At 34.8% G+C, this 17,179-nt stretch overlaps 2 pseudogenes; one reads left to right on the forward strand and one right to left on the reverse strand.

The window, feature by feature from the left end:
• Nucleotides 1-9,398: 9,398 nt before the first annotated feature.
• On the reverse strand, nucleotides 9,399-13,865 carry LOC142840268 (olfactory receptor 4C11-like; annotated as a pseudogene).
• Nucleotides 13,866-15,630: 1,765 nt separating this feature from the next.
• Nucleotides 15,631-16,554, forward strand: LOC142840870 (olfactory receptor 4C11-like; annotated as a pseudogene).
• The last annotated feature ends 625 nt before the right edge of the window (nucleotides 16,555-17,179 follow it).

Raw genomic sequence — 17,179 nt, forward strand, 5'->3', positions numbered from 1 at the left:
ATCACCGTAGGAAAAACTCATTGTTCATTGTGGAAAACTTAAACATTAATCATATAGACATAAACATATAACACACACACACACACACACACATATATATTCAATGAAAGGCATGATAGATATATTCAATGAAAGGTATGATAGATATGAAGAAAAGCAAAGATGTTTTCTAAATTCATATTTTTTTCTGTCCCATATCATGGCTCTTGACATGAGACAGAATCTCCAGAAACTCTGGGTTTTTCTCTTAACAACAGGCTTGGAATTAGAGAGGGACTGAGCCAGAGTCCAACCCCAAAACCAGCTCTATAAATTTAGAAATATGGTTTAGTATATTTTACTTACAGAACCTATTCAGTTTTCTTGATAGTCCCTATTGGGCAGTTATTTTTCCATCTGTCAGTGTCCAAACATCCAGGGTCCCTTGAATTTTTCAAAGATGAGTGTTTTCCTGTGGAGATAAGAACAGAACCCTGCCCCCATTCTATATGTTTTTCTTACCACACATATGAATATCATCCTTGTTGATTAGCTGTCATTTCTCCTTTCCAAGAGGTTTCTCCTCTTCAAATCGAACCTTTATTAATTTTGATGGTATACACAATTTTTCTTCTCCTGTGGAAACAAGAGCAAAACCCCTTCCCCAACGTAACACATCTCCTGGCTTCCATTGAGAGGTCAGCACATCTTTGAAATAAACTGGTTTATTTAGTTCAGCAGACTTTTCCATTATCCAATGTCTTTCTGCCGCTGTTGTTCCTTTCTCATTAGTGTGAAAATTCAAGGTTAATAAAGCATTATGTAACCTATTTCTGGGGTATTTTCAATCCCTTTCTTTTTGTTCAGCATATCCTTTATCCAGGGGCTAAATGACTAACGGAAAATAGACATAAATATTCAATGTGGGATGTCCTTTTTTATATGTGTTGTTTTTATTGGTTGATGAATAAAGTTGTTTCAGCCAATGGATTAGCAGAGTAAAGCCAGACTGGTAATCTGAACAGAGAGACAGACAGAGGGAGAGGAGAGAGAGAGAGAGAGAGAGAGAGAGAGAGAGAGAGAGAGAGAGAGAGAGAGAGAGAGAAGGTGGAGTAAAAGAGATGCCATGTCAAAGGAGAAAGATGCCAGAACATTACTGGCAAGCCACAGCCTCGTGCAATAAATAGATTAATAGAAATGGGTTAATTTAAGATATAAACAATAACTAGGATATTTCTTAGCCATTGGCTAAACAGTGTTGTAGTTAATATAGTTTCTATTTGATTATTCAATTCTGTGTAGCCGGGAAATGAATGTCCAGTCTACAATTACAAAAATAAATATATTTAATTGAGATTTTATTATAATGGAGTCACTAATAGTACTCATTAATTGTATTAAATATTACCTTTCACATTACAGATTACAGTAAGATAATTAGTGATGGAGTCTATGTGTGTATGCATGCATGTACACATTTCTTCATATATATGATTGTGCATGCAGACTCTCATTTCTTCAAAACATTCAGAATAAGGTAGAGGAAGTACTTGTTCTCATACCCACCCAAAAAAAACATATTTTTCCAAAGTTTCCAATCAGTAAGCCATTTTTTACAAAAGGAGCAAATTCTACACTTTGAAACACCAATGAAAACCAAAGCACTTGAACAACATTTATATTTCTCAGTCTTTGATCCATTTGGACTTGAGTTTTGTGCATGGTAATAGATATGGGTCTATTGTCATTCTTCTACATGTTATTATCCAGCTAGGCCACCACCATTTGTTAAAAATGTTTTTCTCCGTTTGAAATTTTTTGCCTCTTTGTCAAAACTCAGGTTTTCAAAGACGTATGGATTAGTATCCGGGTCTTCGATTTGGTTCCATTGGTCCTCCTGTCTGTTTTTATATAAATACCAGGTTATTTTGTTGTTTTATTTTAAACCTTGCTATTGACATGATTTTCTAATGAAATTCTGAGGCCTTCAGTACATTTCCAACCAATAATTTCTGCATTACCTTGTGCTAAAGGGTCTGGCACACTTCTATGGGGTCAAAGGTCTGTTATACATATGAGATGATTCCTATTCCTAAATATTTCTTGTAAATGAATAAATAATAATGTTAATTTTGTATCATTGGGTAAAAATTCAGTGATTTTAATAGGCAAAAAAACTCTTTCTGCATATTGCAAGTCAGTAACTATATTGAGAGTTTTTGTAAAATCTATTAACACTATAAGAATAGCATATAAGTCTTTCTTTTGGACTGAATCATAAGGGTTTTTATTCAGTTTAATTTTCTGATTTGTCGCCTGTCTTTATTTATTTTCATCAGTACAGAATGAAGGTGCCCCAGTTATTGGTGTTTCTCATAAAATGCATGGAAGGGTCTAGTAGATCTCTTTATAATTTGAAATATTTTGCCTTTGGGATATTTTTTCTTAGTCTCTTTAAAAATTACTAAATGTTCCTTGAAAGGGTTCACATTCTGCCCATAATTTGTCAATTTAATCATTATTCATAGTTATTATACTTTCTGCTGGGTCAATTCCTGATAATTGATAAAGTTGCAATTTTTCTTTTAGAATTACGCAGAGATCTTTTCCACATAAGTTTTTAGTTTTTTTTATTCTGTTTATGTGGTATTAAGATCTTTTCTTAAAGAATTTTATTCCTCTGCATTAAAATTCCTGTAAGGAATGCTTAGAGGGTAACATGACCAGAGTTCAATTAAGCTACAGATCCATACAAAGCACATGTGCATTCTGCAATTTCTCTTTAATCAAAGTCAATTCTCTCTCAAATTCAACTGATAATTCTCTTGGACTATATAATTCCTTGTCATTGACTAAGGTTTTGAGAAAATTACAGCGTGCATTTTATTTCTAGTCCAATAGTAGGCCATAGATAGACAATATCTCCTAACAATCTTTGAAAGTCATTAAGACTCAGCAATCAATTGATGCTAATTGAAACTTTTTTCGTCTAATTTTCTATAGACCTATTTTATATCCTCAATAATTAATAGAATCTCCTTTTTGTATATTTTTTCAGGAAAATTTGTCATCCCCAAAAAGAAAAATTATCTGTACTTCTTCAAACATTCTTTATAAATTATCTATATTTGAGTAAACTAGTAAAATATCATTGATATAATGGTAAATTATAGATTGATAAATTGCTTATGTATTATTTCCAATGACTGACTTACAAAATATTGTCATAGGTTGAGGCTATTTAACATTCACTTTGGGCGAATCTTCTGTTGTCTGAGGTTTTTTGTCCTGCCCGGTTTCCACGGTCATTAAGTTCCAAAGAAAACACACAAAGGTCTACATTAGTTATAAAACTGATTGGCTCATTAGCTCGGGCTTCTTATTAACTCATAACTTGTATTAGCCCATTATTCTTGTCTATGCTAGCCACGTGACTTGGTACCTTATTCAGTGAAGCAGTCACATCTTGCTTCTTCGGTGGCAGGGTCACAACTGCAAAGGAATAGGCTTCCTTCTTTCCAGAGTTCTCCTGTTCTTATTGACCCACCTCTACTTCCTGTCTTGTTGTCCCGCCTATACTTTCTGCCTGGCTACTGGCCAATCAGCATTTATTTAAAATCTAATTGACAGAATACAGACCATTTCCCCACTGCAACCTTCCACTGATATCTCTTAGCAGGCTAAGAATTATTATAAGTAGTCATCACGAAGACAAAATTTTCTCTGTCTTTTCCTTGTAAAGGTATAGTGAAAAAACAATATTTTAAATAAAAAACATTATAAGGTCATCCTTTAGATAATAATGAAGGCAAAGGAATTTGACACAATGGAGAACCCACTGGCTAAATCACTCCATTAATAGCACTTAGGCTTGTTGCCACTCTCCATTTCCAATGTTTCTTTTTAACAGCAAATACAGGAAAATTTCAAGGACTAGTTGATTTTCAATATGCTGATTATTGGCCTGCTCCTGTGCTGTTATTTTAAGTGTTGCTATTTATTTGTTGCTAAAGGCCATTGCTTAACTCATACAGGTTTTCCTGTAAACCTTTAAAGGTATAGCATCTCCTTAAGTTTATTGCTGTTATCCACAAGTGGCTATAATTTTCCTCTCTGTCCTCTATTCCTATACATTTGATCCATCCTGTGCTCTGTTTTACCTGAAATAAATTTCCAATTCTTAAAAGTTGAACATTTACCTCCTGAAGAGGCCAATTTGAATGCCAAGATTCTGGTGCAATTAATGTCATATCTCTACCTGTGTCTACAAGGCCTTCAATGACAATGTCATTTATTCATAGATTTTAATTTTCATCTTTGTTCATATATAGAAGTTAGACAAAATATTTGCTTTATGGTTTTTCCTGAAATTTAGTTCTCTCCTCCATAGCTTTTCTATCATCCAGAGCAGTATGGTTTCTTATTACAGGCACTAGGTTCTTTACTTGCTCTAGGAAGGAATTTCCTCCATGATTACAGGAAATGACTGAACCTAATTTGGCCTGGGGGCCTGCAAGAGGCCCCTCAAGGAGTTTCCTAAAAGGAAAGCATTACCTTGACTGACCCTTATTGACATACTTTCATTGGTCTAATATATGACTTTGCCACAACTTCTGCATAATCCAGAAGGGACACACATTCTGTTTGAAATATGCTTAGAAACAATATTGTTTATAGGAACATCCTGTCTACAATTTCCTTTTAGGTGATCATGTTTATTACAATTGAAACCCTTGACATTTTGATTTTTATTCAAACCCCTGAAAATCACCTCTCCTATCCATTAATCACCATGGTCATGAGATTCAACATTGATTATATCTTAGGTCCATTCCTCCATGGGTGCTGATCTATCTTTAATAAACTAATGATCTTTTTGGATTTTGCACTGGTATTTTAAAAGGTCAGAGATTCAATTATTATTTATCCAGCTTCTGAATCTGGTGGTTTTCTATTTATTGCTGAAGTTAATCTTAAGAAATCTGTGATGACTTTCTTTAGGCACTGTATAACTTTAGTAAATAACTCATTTTTTTTCTGACTCCTACAATTTTGTCTCAAAAATTTAAAGCTTCTGTGTGACATAAATCCAGGACACAGTCATTATATAGAGGTTGCCTTTGTGCATCAACATATTCTCCCTCTCCAAGAAGTGGGTGACACATGGAATTGTACAGAAAAATGCCTGTGTGGTAGGGGCTATCCATGAAGGCAGAACCAATAGGTCTAGGATAGGTCAGTCCTGTGGAAGTTGGAGCACAGATATCTGTGGAATTTGGACCTGTGGAGTTTGTTGCAAAGAGGCTACAACAACAACAAAAAATATGAAGATCAGATGGAGGTTTTGGGAGAAAGAGATGGTGTGGGCTTCACCTCTGTAGGCTGTGACTATATTTGATTAATAAAGAAACTGTTTTGGGCCTATAGTAGACCAATAGGGGAACAGAGCTAGTTGGGGAAAACTAAACTGAATGCTGGGAGAAAGAAGGCAGAGTCATTGAGAAACCATGTAGCCCCACAGAGACAGATGCCAGAACTTTACCCAGTAAACCACAGCATTGTGGTGATACACAGATTAATGGAGATGGGTTAATTTAAAATATATGAGTTAGCCAGAAATATGCTTAAGCTATTGGCCAATAATATTGCAAATAACACAATTTTTCTGTGTTTATTATTGGACCAGGTGGGTCACCAACCTCCTACAGCAGAGAGAACAACCTAGACAGCTAGATGGTGACTCTGGTGGAAGTACCATGTGCAACTCCAGCATGCATCTCCAGCCTGTGCAGGTTACTGCAAAGACACAGGCCAGCAACTTTTTCATAAATTTGTGCCTTTATGTTGGGTGACATTTTATAGCACAAGTTTTAACAGGTATCAATAATAAAAATCCTGGAGTCAGATCTAGGGAAAAATGTTGAGAGATGAGAGAGATAAAGGAGCAAACCACAGTCACCGTACTACTCAACTTCCCAGCCAAAAAAAGACTGAGCTCCTGTTTTCTTCCATCTTATCACTTCCTCTCTCCACCCAGACATATCACTGTCTGTACAGTCCTTCAGACATCTATTATCAACTAGTGGCTAGCTGTATCCTCTGATCTTCAGGCAAGCTGTATTTATACAAACAAGATATCACCACACACAATGGCCTCAACAGAAAGCTTAGGTTTTTCAGGTAATGTTTGTTGGCTTTAACTAAGACAGCAGTGAAATGTCAAGTAAAACTTGGAGAAGCACTGTCAGCAACATCTCAAATTCATCATTTACAATTTTTAATCAAATTTTGATTGTTGCATATTCAGAAATATTTGAATGGTTGCAAAGTTCCCTGCAAACTTTACAAATTCTTATGAATTCCTATGCCAGAGCTTAAGCAGCTGGCATCTAAAAGATGTAGTCAGAAAGTGAAGCAGGCGTGGTAGCACTGAAATAAATGATAAGGAGAAATGCTAGCCAGAGGTTACAAATCTTTGTTTGAACAATGTGAGTACATTTTAAGGATTCATACCTTCTAGTGATTCTAGCTAAGTGATACCATATTAAACATTTAAAACTTTGCTCATGAAGGACTGGAGTGAGAAGTCCCTACACCTTGTCTTGGCAACACAGTAGAGATGGCCGGTATGTTGTAGTTGAAGGGGAACCAGCCCTGAGGGTATGAGAATAGGAAACTAGCCCCAACTGTAGCTTATTGTTGCAAAGGTAAATTAGCCAGGGCAATGCTGGAGATCTCATCCTGATGGCGAGAACAGGAAAGAACTGGCAGCTCGGCAAACCCTGCAACCCACACCCAGAAGGTTTATAACATGGTCCTCCTAAACATCTACCCCATCTATGATCTGCTGGAGTGTTAAGGTACCTGACCTGCTCATCAAAGATGCAGGATCCCCACAACACAGGACAAAAACGCAATATCCAAGAAGAGTCTCACTGAGGGCCCAGAATTACTAGTGTAGTTGAAACCAGAGGCCTTGAACCAGACAAATAACTCTTTGCAATGAATACTGGCAAGTAAATATATACGGACAAAGGGTTTTATTGTGTGACTCACTGTGTCTCATTGCAGCTTCCGGGACAAGATCTTTAAATTTTTCCTTTTTCTCTTAAACTTTGTCATTGATGAAAAATGCAGGGACAGAGGGCAGATGTGAAAGGATATAGAAATGAATTGGATCATGATTCATGATGTGAAAGTCATTTAATAAATAAAAAGTTAAAAAACATAAATAAAACTCTGATGACAGTTGATATGCCATCCCTATCATGGTAAAATCTAAACAAGATGATGGGAATACTCATTTGAGCTCTTGCAGGCGTTTAACTGGGTTTGTGAATTGTTTCTCTGCTCAGTTCTAACCTCAACAGGTTGTATAAATAATGTATGATCAGTTTATATGAAGGTAAATGGATGTAAAAAGAGTAGTTTTGTGGTTTTTATAAGATGTAAAGGACCTATACATGCACGTGCACACATACGCATGAATCAAATAAATGTCAAAAGACCTGTAACATTAGAAATGCTAAAACACTCAAAAGTACATGAGGAGAAATCCATGACAACTACTTTTAAACTTTGTGAATATATAAGTAGAAATCCTCAATATATGATAAACTCCTTGACAAAAAGAGTATAAAATGCATATTTATAGCCATCTGACAATTTTAAATAAAAATCACAATAAATGAGAGAGAGAAACAGACAGATATATTCATATATATTCTAGCCATGGCAACAATCATAATATCAATTAAGTTTAGAGGTGTTCCCTAGTTAGTTTATAAGAATAAGGAGTAAAGGCAGGAAGAATTTAACCCAAGAAGCTTCTGGCATTTTTCAAGCCAGGCAGACATTTGAGGACAAGCACAGCTCTGCCCCAGGTCTCTAGACTTGGGACGAGAATATTTCACCCAGGAGTTTGTCCAGTGCCTATCACAGTGGGCAATTGGACACCTTTGTGGTGAATTAGTACAGGTTGAAGAAATGGGGGTAAAAGAGAGAGGCAGAACATTTCATGTGCTGAGGAGAGAGGCAGATCTGAAGAGGAGAGAGTGGTGAGGAATTGGCTGAGGTGGATGCCCTATTTGCCACCCAGAACCAGATGTCTCAATTTGGGTTGCTGCCAATGGCCATTACTTGGTCTGTGACCCTGATGCATTTTATTGATGTCTGAGGCTCCCCTTTTCACCAAGGGCCCTGGTAAAGGCAGAGTCTAGTCCACAACCTGTGACCAAGTTGATGACTAAGGTATGTGCCTCCACAGTGGCAAAACAGTAGAGCTGACTCTGGTTGTATGAATGCAGTTGATTTGGATCCAAGGAGTGAAAGAAAGAGAACTGGTTCAGCTCCTTACTGTCTACTACATTGGATGAGATAGGTGGGTTAGTGCTTCAGAGTTTACCCGAGTAATGGCAATGAGGGAAAATTGAGAGACTGACCAACCCAGCTACCACCCAGGCCAAGACCACGGACTACGAGGTAGCCCATCACTACACCCACCTCATCTAGTTACTGCTGGAGCATATAAAGGGACTGGACCTGCAGATCCAAAGCTGCAGGAACTCCAGGACACAAGGCAACAATAGGATATCCAAGAGGCTCAGTGATAGACCACCATCAGTGGCGTAGCACAAGCCAGAGGCCTTGAAACAGACCAATGACTTTTTGCAATCAACACTTACAAGTAAAGATGTATTAACTAAAAAGTATATTGGATGACTCATTGGGAACCGTTACAGCTTCCATGTCAAGATTTTTTAAAAAATTTTTGAGGGGTTAATACTTTTTTACCTTTAAAATTTTGTTTTGGGGACACCGTTGAAAAGGCATAGGGCAGAAGCAATGGGAGGAAATGAGAGGTCCTGAGATGCATTATGTGAAATCCACAATAATCAATAATTTTTTAAAAAGAATAAGAAATAAGTTAAAGTTTGATTGTGCTCATACATGTACACACACAAACACACATACACACACACTATCTCTCACAAATAACACATGCACACTGTACCTTGAAAGAAATCTTCTATAAATTTGTGATTACAGTGCTTTCCTTTGATTGACAGAAAGATGGCTAGAAATGTCATGAGTAAATAGAATCAAAAGAAAAAATCTATAATAAAGTAAATCATTTGAGATAGGGTAAACATTACATGCTCTGAATATAAGTTGTTTGCCCTAAACATGGGCCTAACAGGGATCAGCATTTAAAACAAAGTCAATCAGATAAATATTCACTTCTCCCTCCTGTTTTCTTGAAAACACAATAACTTGGTATTTACTTCAGGAAGCATCCATTTTGCTCATTCTTTAGAAGGAAACAAATCACCATTCCCAGGACAGTGTTATTCTAACCATGTAATTGAAAGCTAAGATTTTCATTATTAAAATAAACTCAAATTTTAATTTCTTATATGTCACCTGAGGTATCTTTTGCTCCAAAGCTTCCTCAAGGCATTTTTCACCTCTGCATTCATTCCTCAGTGTGTAAATCAGAGGGTTGAGAAAGGGTGTACAAATTGTATAAAACACTGATATCATCTTGTCCATGGGGAAGGTGGTTGCAGGACGTGTATATATAAATATGCCAGGCACAAGAAGCAAGATGACTACAATGATGTGGGAGACACAAGTGAAGAGGGCTTTTTTCCTCCCTTCGGCACTGTGGTTTCTCAAGGAATAAAGGAAGATGACATATGAGGCCATGAGCATGAGAAAACTCACTGTGCAAAGGGTCCCACTGTTAGCCACAAAGAGAAGGTTGATCATATATGTGTCTGAACAGGCAATTTTCAACAGTGGCTGCAAGTCACAGAAATAGTGGTCAATCTCGTTGGGACCACAGAAGGGTAAACTCAAGGCCAGAAGAGTCTGAACTAAAGCATGCACACAGGATCCCATCCAGGCTATGGCCACCAGCATCCCACAGACCTGGTGGCTCATGATGGTCGTGAAGTGAAGGGTCTTACAGATGGCTACATAGCGGTCAACAGCCATGAGGATGAGGATGAAGATCTCCTGGGAGCCAAATAAATGTAATGCAGAGACTTAGATTATGCACTCACTGAAAGAAATGGAGGCCTCCTCCATCAGGGAATCCACAATTGTCCTGGGCTACAGTTGTAGAGAAGCAGGTGTCAGACAAGGATGAGTAGAACAGGAAGTAGTACATGGGACTCCCAAGTGCCTGACTTGTCTTGATGGTGTCAATGATCAGCAAGTTACCCACTAATGTCCCCATATAAAAGAACAGGAAAATGGCAAGCACTATGTTCTTTCTCCTGGGGTCCTATGTCAAGCCAAGGAGAAGGAAATTGGTCACGTTGATACTCAGCTGCCTGATTCTTGAAAGAGAGGGAAAGAATATAAAATGTCGTACTATCTGCAAAAGATAAAGGAGCTAGTTTTAATAAGTGGTGGGATAGAATATTTTAAACAAAATATTTCTTTCAAAAAATATAATCTATATCTGTATTATTAAACTGTTGTTCCTCCTCTTTGTTTTCAATGTCAGATCTTTATAAATGTCACAAAAGATGATGAAAGTGACACATTGTAGCACACTTTACACACATACTTTCTGACTTTAGCATGATTTTGATTAATTTTGCAGTTCAAGTAATGTAAAATGAAATGTACGCTTTCCTTATTACTTATCTCATTGTTTCATGGGCAAAAATTCTGAAGTAGCATTACTTATATAATTTATTTTTTATTATTTAGAAAATTTTGAGTATCCTTGCAAGTGATCATATAAAGGTGCCTATACATCACTTGCTATAAAATACTATTTTCTATTTATTTTACACATCAATTATCTACATTTATAGGTAATGATACACACATTTATAGGTATTGTTTATTAAAACACAAGAAATGCTAGTACTGTGCAAATAATCTGGTAATAACTTAAAATATTCTTCATGTTTCTTTATAAATGGTGTGTGTAGACAGAAAACAATACTCCCTGAAATATTATTAAATATTATAATTTCTATTTTTCTTCTACTTCTGAGAAGCATACCTCAGACTATTCATATTATTTGAGAATACAGTAGAATGAAGGGGTATTTTATATTATCTAGTCATACAAGTTTGCAAACTAAATATCCTCATATATAGGATAACTTAGTGGTTGTTGCCAAGAATTTGTTGTAGGATCTCATCACAGTTGTCATCTCCAGAAAAGCAATTTAATTTTCAGGCACCAAAAACTTCAACGTTCTCTGAGAGCAGGAAAGTTTCAAAAGATGAAGGTAAGTGTGGTTTTAGGGAAAGGGATGGATTGTAATTTATATTTGACTTTTTTGTTCAACTTATTCTTAGATTTTGAAATTATGATCATATCAAAATATAAAATATTACTTCTTCCAATATAGTTTATTTTTATAGTGTGGGAAATTTTATAACAGAAAAAGTCGATACTTTTCTAGCTTTTGCTTATGAAAATTTCATCATCCTCATGCAAACTGAGCTGTAATACAGTTAATATATTCTGGAGTCTCACTTATCCACAGTGCTCCTTCTGATTCCTGCAACATCTACCGTTCATTGTGATGAGAACTATAAACTGCTCTAATGCAGAATCTAATAACTGGCACAGATACAAACCTTTGTATGTGTGTTTCAGGTCATCTTTGAAAACTAAATCACTTAATCAAATTTGAAAGACAACTTTCTCTATTTTAAATGAATTAAAATATATTTAGGTTAATGTGTATGAGCATTTAGCCTGCTTATGTATATGAACACCACATATATACCTGTTCTCTTAAGAGCATTAATGTTTGTTTGCCTGTGTGTGTACACCATGTGTTTGTCTGATCACTTAAAAGCATGAATGCTTTGCTTGCTTGCATATGTGTATCTGCAGTATGTGTGTGCATGATTCCTGAGAGTTTTAAAAGAGAGCATTTGCTCCCCTTGAATTAAGTTAGAGATTGTTGTCTGCCATAATATAGATACTATGAATTAAACATAGGTTCTCTGCAAGAGCAATAAGTGTTCTTGCGTGTTAAGCTATCCCTCCAGGATTCTTTTCTGCTGCTTAAAAATAATGAAAATTAATGATCAAGATACTCACTTTTGGGTGTCAGTGATAAGCATAACAAAATTTATGTATGATATCGGGCAAGAACTCAAAGCACAGGGAAACAAGTTTTGATATCTGAGTTTCAAAATTATGATAAATGCCTTTATTTAAAAATTGTATGTAAAAAGAGAAATTAATCTAAGGACCCAGTGGTCTTTCAAAGTGAAATTACAAAGAACAAATTTTACTCATCAATACTACATGATGTTTACCACTTCATTGACTATGTAGCATTTGGTTTCTTTTGCATCAATCTATAGACTGTCAATTTCTACAATGGACTTATTTTCTTTATGCATGTAGGCAAATATTTAAAAATAAACTAAGAGTTATAGATTCATATTTCATCAACATAAAAATAATTATAAGTATTTATCAATATTCTAGTGAGAATCTAATGGAAGTCACTCAAATGCATATCTGCTATAAATTCTCTGAATTCTTATTTCAATTTACAGCTAGGTGAGTTAAGCTCCTACCTTTATCAACATGTGAAATAGAGTAAAATGCATATGAAAGTTTCCTTCTCAGTTTGTAATATTCTAAGAAAGGTCTTTCATTGATAATGAATTAAAATTACATATAGTTTTGAGTTAGATGATGATATGATGGATGTAAGAAAAAGATGATAAATGTTCATATATATAGATACATAAAAAGCAAGATGATAGACAGATATGACTAAACTAAATGATTGATTCATCACTTCACGTATTTTGTGGTAACTATATTTAAAATGTGCTTTAACAATTTTGAAATGCACTATGTTTCTATTATTATCTATAGGTAACATTTGTATGATAAATCTCAAGTCAGGTCTATGTTTGTCTCCTGACCAATAGCTGTCTGCTACATCTTAGTGTTTTAGAAACCACCATTGGGCTGTAAATCTGTCTTCGATTTTAGTATAAATGAGATTTTGCTTATTATGTTTTGTGCCCAGTTCATTTAACCTATGATATTGTCTCTCAGCTTTGTCCATGTTGTTGTACATGCCAGAAATTCCTTCTATTTTATGGCTGAATATCATTTTTAGCCTATTTATGCTATACTTTCTTTATACAATCATCTATTGGTGATGCAAAACTTGGATGTCAATTTTAGTGGATCCAGAGTAAGTTAACATCCAAGCTAGGAATCTGCATTCCTGCTCAGTTTTTCTTTTCCTCATTTCCTGTCTCCAGTGGCTGTCTTAGCTTCTCTCAGTGATGAACTATAATATATAAGGCATTCCAACGTTGTGGTATTTTGTTCTTCATAATCTTTAATCTCACATAATATTTTACCAAACAAGTAATATATGTGTTTAATTAATCATGTTTCATGCCCACAGCATATTAGTTATACTAATGTCATGACCACTGTCTGACATATATTAGGAACTTTTGAAGAATAAGACATTTAGGAGCTTTAATGAAGGAGTACTTTGCAATATAAATTGATAAAATAAAATTAAAAAATATATATCTCCCATTGGAACAGGGCACTGTTAAGTAAGTTTAGACAGATGATATTAGATTATTAAATATATTAAAGTAATAAATATTTTATATTTTACTGAAAATCCTTTATGAAAGTTGATGATTTTGCCATGAATGTAGTATGATAGAAATGAATTTTTTTCTCAGTGGTAGCTAAATATAAAATGCTGTAGAACATGATTAATTTATGTTTATAGGGAATTAGTCTATCCTATGAAATTTCTATGTCTGCATGTATAACACCCTCTGTACTTGTTATTCTTTTCAAAAGTATCACGTTCAGCAAAGATTGACTTCAAATTTGCATCCATTTTCCAAGGCATTATAAGTGCTAAAATTACAAGTAGGTATCACTTTATTTAGCCTATAGAGAATCCATATGCCTGTAGTCCAAGTGAATAAATATTTTAATAAATATGTATGTTGTACAAATATGCAGATTTGTCTATAATATTTATCTTACTTAATTCAACCCCAAAATGTTTTCATTGTCTAAGGCAATTCATAAAGAGTGATGTTAGAATACATCCAACAAATTGAGACTTCATTTAATGTCCATGTGGTAATTGTGTATGAAGTATTTAAAGTATACTCAATTTCAGAACTATCTTTACAGATCACTCATGTAATTATATTTCCGGAGATTCATTTCTTTTTCAAAATGCCAAAATGCTTCATATTTGCAACTGAATTTCTGTAATGGCTCAGTGACATACCGATGTGACCAAAAATATCCTAATGTAAGTCTTCATAGATTTATTTTAATTCAGTGATAATTTTATGAGATTCAAGTTCCTTCTGACCCTCGCAGCCATTGAAAGGCTGCACATATTTTCATTTCCAGTGAGTGGTTATCCCTAGGGTAAACACCTTTTCTGTGTAACTGTGCAGGCATTGTACCTCCTTTACACATTAAAAACATGACATTTGACCTCACATCACTAACAAATGTAACTTTGACTTTCTTACATATTTGTAAGCAACATTGCTTAAAAGATAGGTATTAAAGCATTGTTATAAGAAGTTTCCCAGCTGGAATCTGAGCATATAAGTCAACGAAACAAACTGCACATTTCATGTATTTAATTTCAACAGGGCAAGGTATCTCTTTTAAAATTAGTTTATATGTGTGTATCTGATAAATACTACTTTGGTAAATTTTTGATTTTGACTTGATATATATTATATAAAATCAAAACAATTACAAAGTAAATAAACATATGTATGTGTAAGCACATATATATACATATATGTGTGTATCAGTGTATGAAATACTCTATAATAAACATAGTTTGAATTCTATCAAAGTTTCAGTAATTAACTGGAATACCAATGTCTCTTTAAACATAAAAATTAAGAAAACTTCTGATTTACTTCAGATATTTTCTCTTCTTTCCTGCATGTTCACATTAGTGTTTCTGATAAAAATTCCTTGTAATTCTAACAGCTTCAAGATTTTGAGACATATTTAAATGGAATATATTGAACTGGAGAATGTAATTAAGTCATTCTTACTGTGGGATAAACAGACTAGGTTGTTATTCAAATATAAAGTTTTATGATCATTGTTTCTCTTTTGCTAGGCTCACATATTTAAATGATCATTACCTGAATGTTCAAAATATTTAGCACATAATATTTTTATGTGCTAAATATTTTTATGAAACTATGGGGTTCAAATAAAATAAAAGCATATTAAATTGAACATGCAGGCAGAAATCTTTAATAAATAAATAAATAAAAATTGAACATGCAAAATATTTTGAATGTTTTCAACATACTAATCATAAACAGATCTCGTATAAACTAATAAGGAGTATTTAATTCTGAAAGTTAACTACTCAAATTATACCTCCAAAATTAATGCTTCTATCCAAAAATCTATGGCTCCTCCATTATTTGAATTGCAGTTTATTTAATAATAATTGAACTGATATTTTCAGATACAAAAAAGAGAATAACACTAAGTCATTGGATGGACCCTATTTAACTTCCAAATTTAGCATGCATTTTATACTTTTCATTTCTCTTTTCAGATTATTTCTGACCTGTGGTTTCCTCTCATGGACTGACACAATGAAGCAGAACAGCAGTGTAACCGAGTTTATACTGTCAGGCTTGACACAGGATCCCCTGAAGCAGAAAATGGTGTTTGTAATCTTCTTAATTTTCTACATGGGTACTGTGGTGGGGAATACACTCATTATTGAGACAATCAAGTTCAGCCGGACTCTTAGGAGTCCCCTGTACTTTTTCCTGTTTTATTTGTCCTTTGCTGACTCATGCTTTTCAACATCCACAGCCCCAAGACTCATTGTGGATGCCATCTCTAAAAAGAGCATCATTTCCTACAATGAATGTATCACACAAGTCTTTGCTCTCCATCTATTTGGCTGCATGGAGATCTTTGTCCTTATTCTCATGGCTGTTGACCGTTATGTGGCCATCTGCAAACCCTTGCGTTACCCAGTCATCATGAGCCGTCAGGTCTGTGTCATCCTGATTGTTCTCGCCTGGATAGGGTCTTTTATACATTCCACTGCTCAAATTGTTCTGGCCTTGAGACTGCCCTTCTGTGGGCCCAATTTGATTGACCATTACTGCTGTGACTTGCAGCCCTTGTTGAAACTTGCCTGCATGGACACATATATGATAAACCTGCTCTTAGTGTCGAACAGTGGTGCAATCTGCTCAAGCAGTTTTGTTCTTTTGAGGATCTCATATTTTGTCATCTTACACTCTCTGTGAAACCATAGTGCAGAAGGGAGGAAAAAGGCTCTCTCTACTCACACTTCTCATATCATAGTAGTTATCCTATTCTTTGGTCCCTGCATATTCATATATGCATGACCACCCACCACTTTTCCTATGGACAAGATGGTAGCAGTATTTTATACAATTGGAACACCCTTTCTCAACCCACTCATCTATACGCTAAGGAATGCAGAAGTAAAAAATGCCATGAAAAAGTTATGGCATGTTCAAATCATGACTGAATGAATCCAGATATCAAATATTACCATTTCTGAGTATTGTAGCTATATGTTATAGCATATTGCTTTCTGTGTTCTTACTACTCCTGATTAAATAAAGAAAAAGAAAAAATCAGAAAAAATATATTACTCTTTTATGTACTAAATACAAATTAAAAAATGAGGATGGCAATAATTAGCCCCAATTTTTAAAAGTGGCCAGACTTTGCACAAAATCTAATATATTAGATTTCCTTTGTTTATCTGTCTGTTTTGCTTGTTTTCTGGTAATATCCTGACAACTTTTCTCAAATCTTATGCCTGGGTCTTCTTTTCCCTGAATGTTTAAATTTGGCAATATTTCTATAAATTATGCAACAGCCATATGCTAACATGCATGTTCAATAAGAAGAAAGATATTTCTCACAACTGTTAAAACTCCTGTAAAACAGTTTTCCATTTTTTCATCTTTTAATGTTCATTTCTAGTGAAGTAGTCACTTGTCTCCTCATTTACCAGGCATAGGGACTGAGTCAGTGTATCAAGCCAGCACTCCCCATTTTTTCTCTAGTTTCTGTTTGAAGAGATCCTTCAAACAAGATGCTATTCTTTTCATTTTTAGTTATATTCTAAGTCTGCTGAAAGTAATTGTA

Source organism: Microtus pennsylvanicus, chromosome X (assembly GCF_037038515.1).
Source record: "Microtus pennsylvanicus isolate mMicPen1 chromosome X, mMicPen1.hap1, whole genome shotgun sequence".
NCBI lineage: Eukaryota > Metazoa > Chordata > Mammalia > Rodentia > Cricetidae > Microtus > Microtus pennsylvanicus.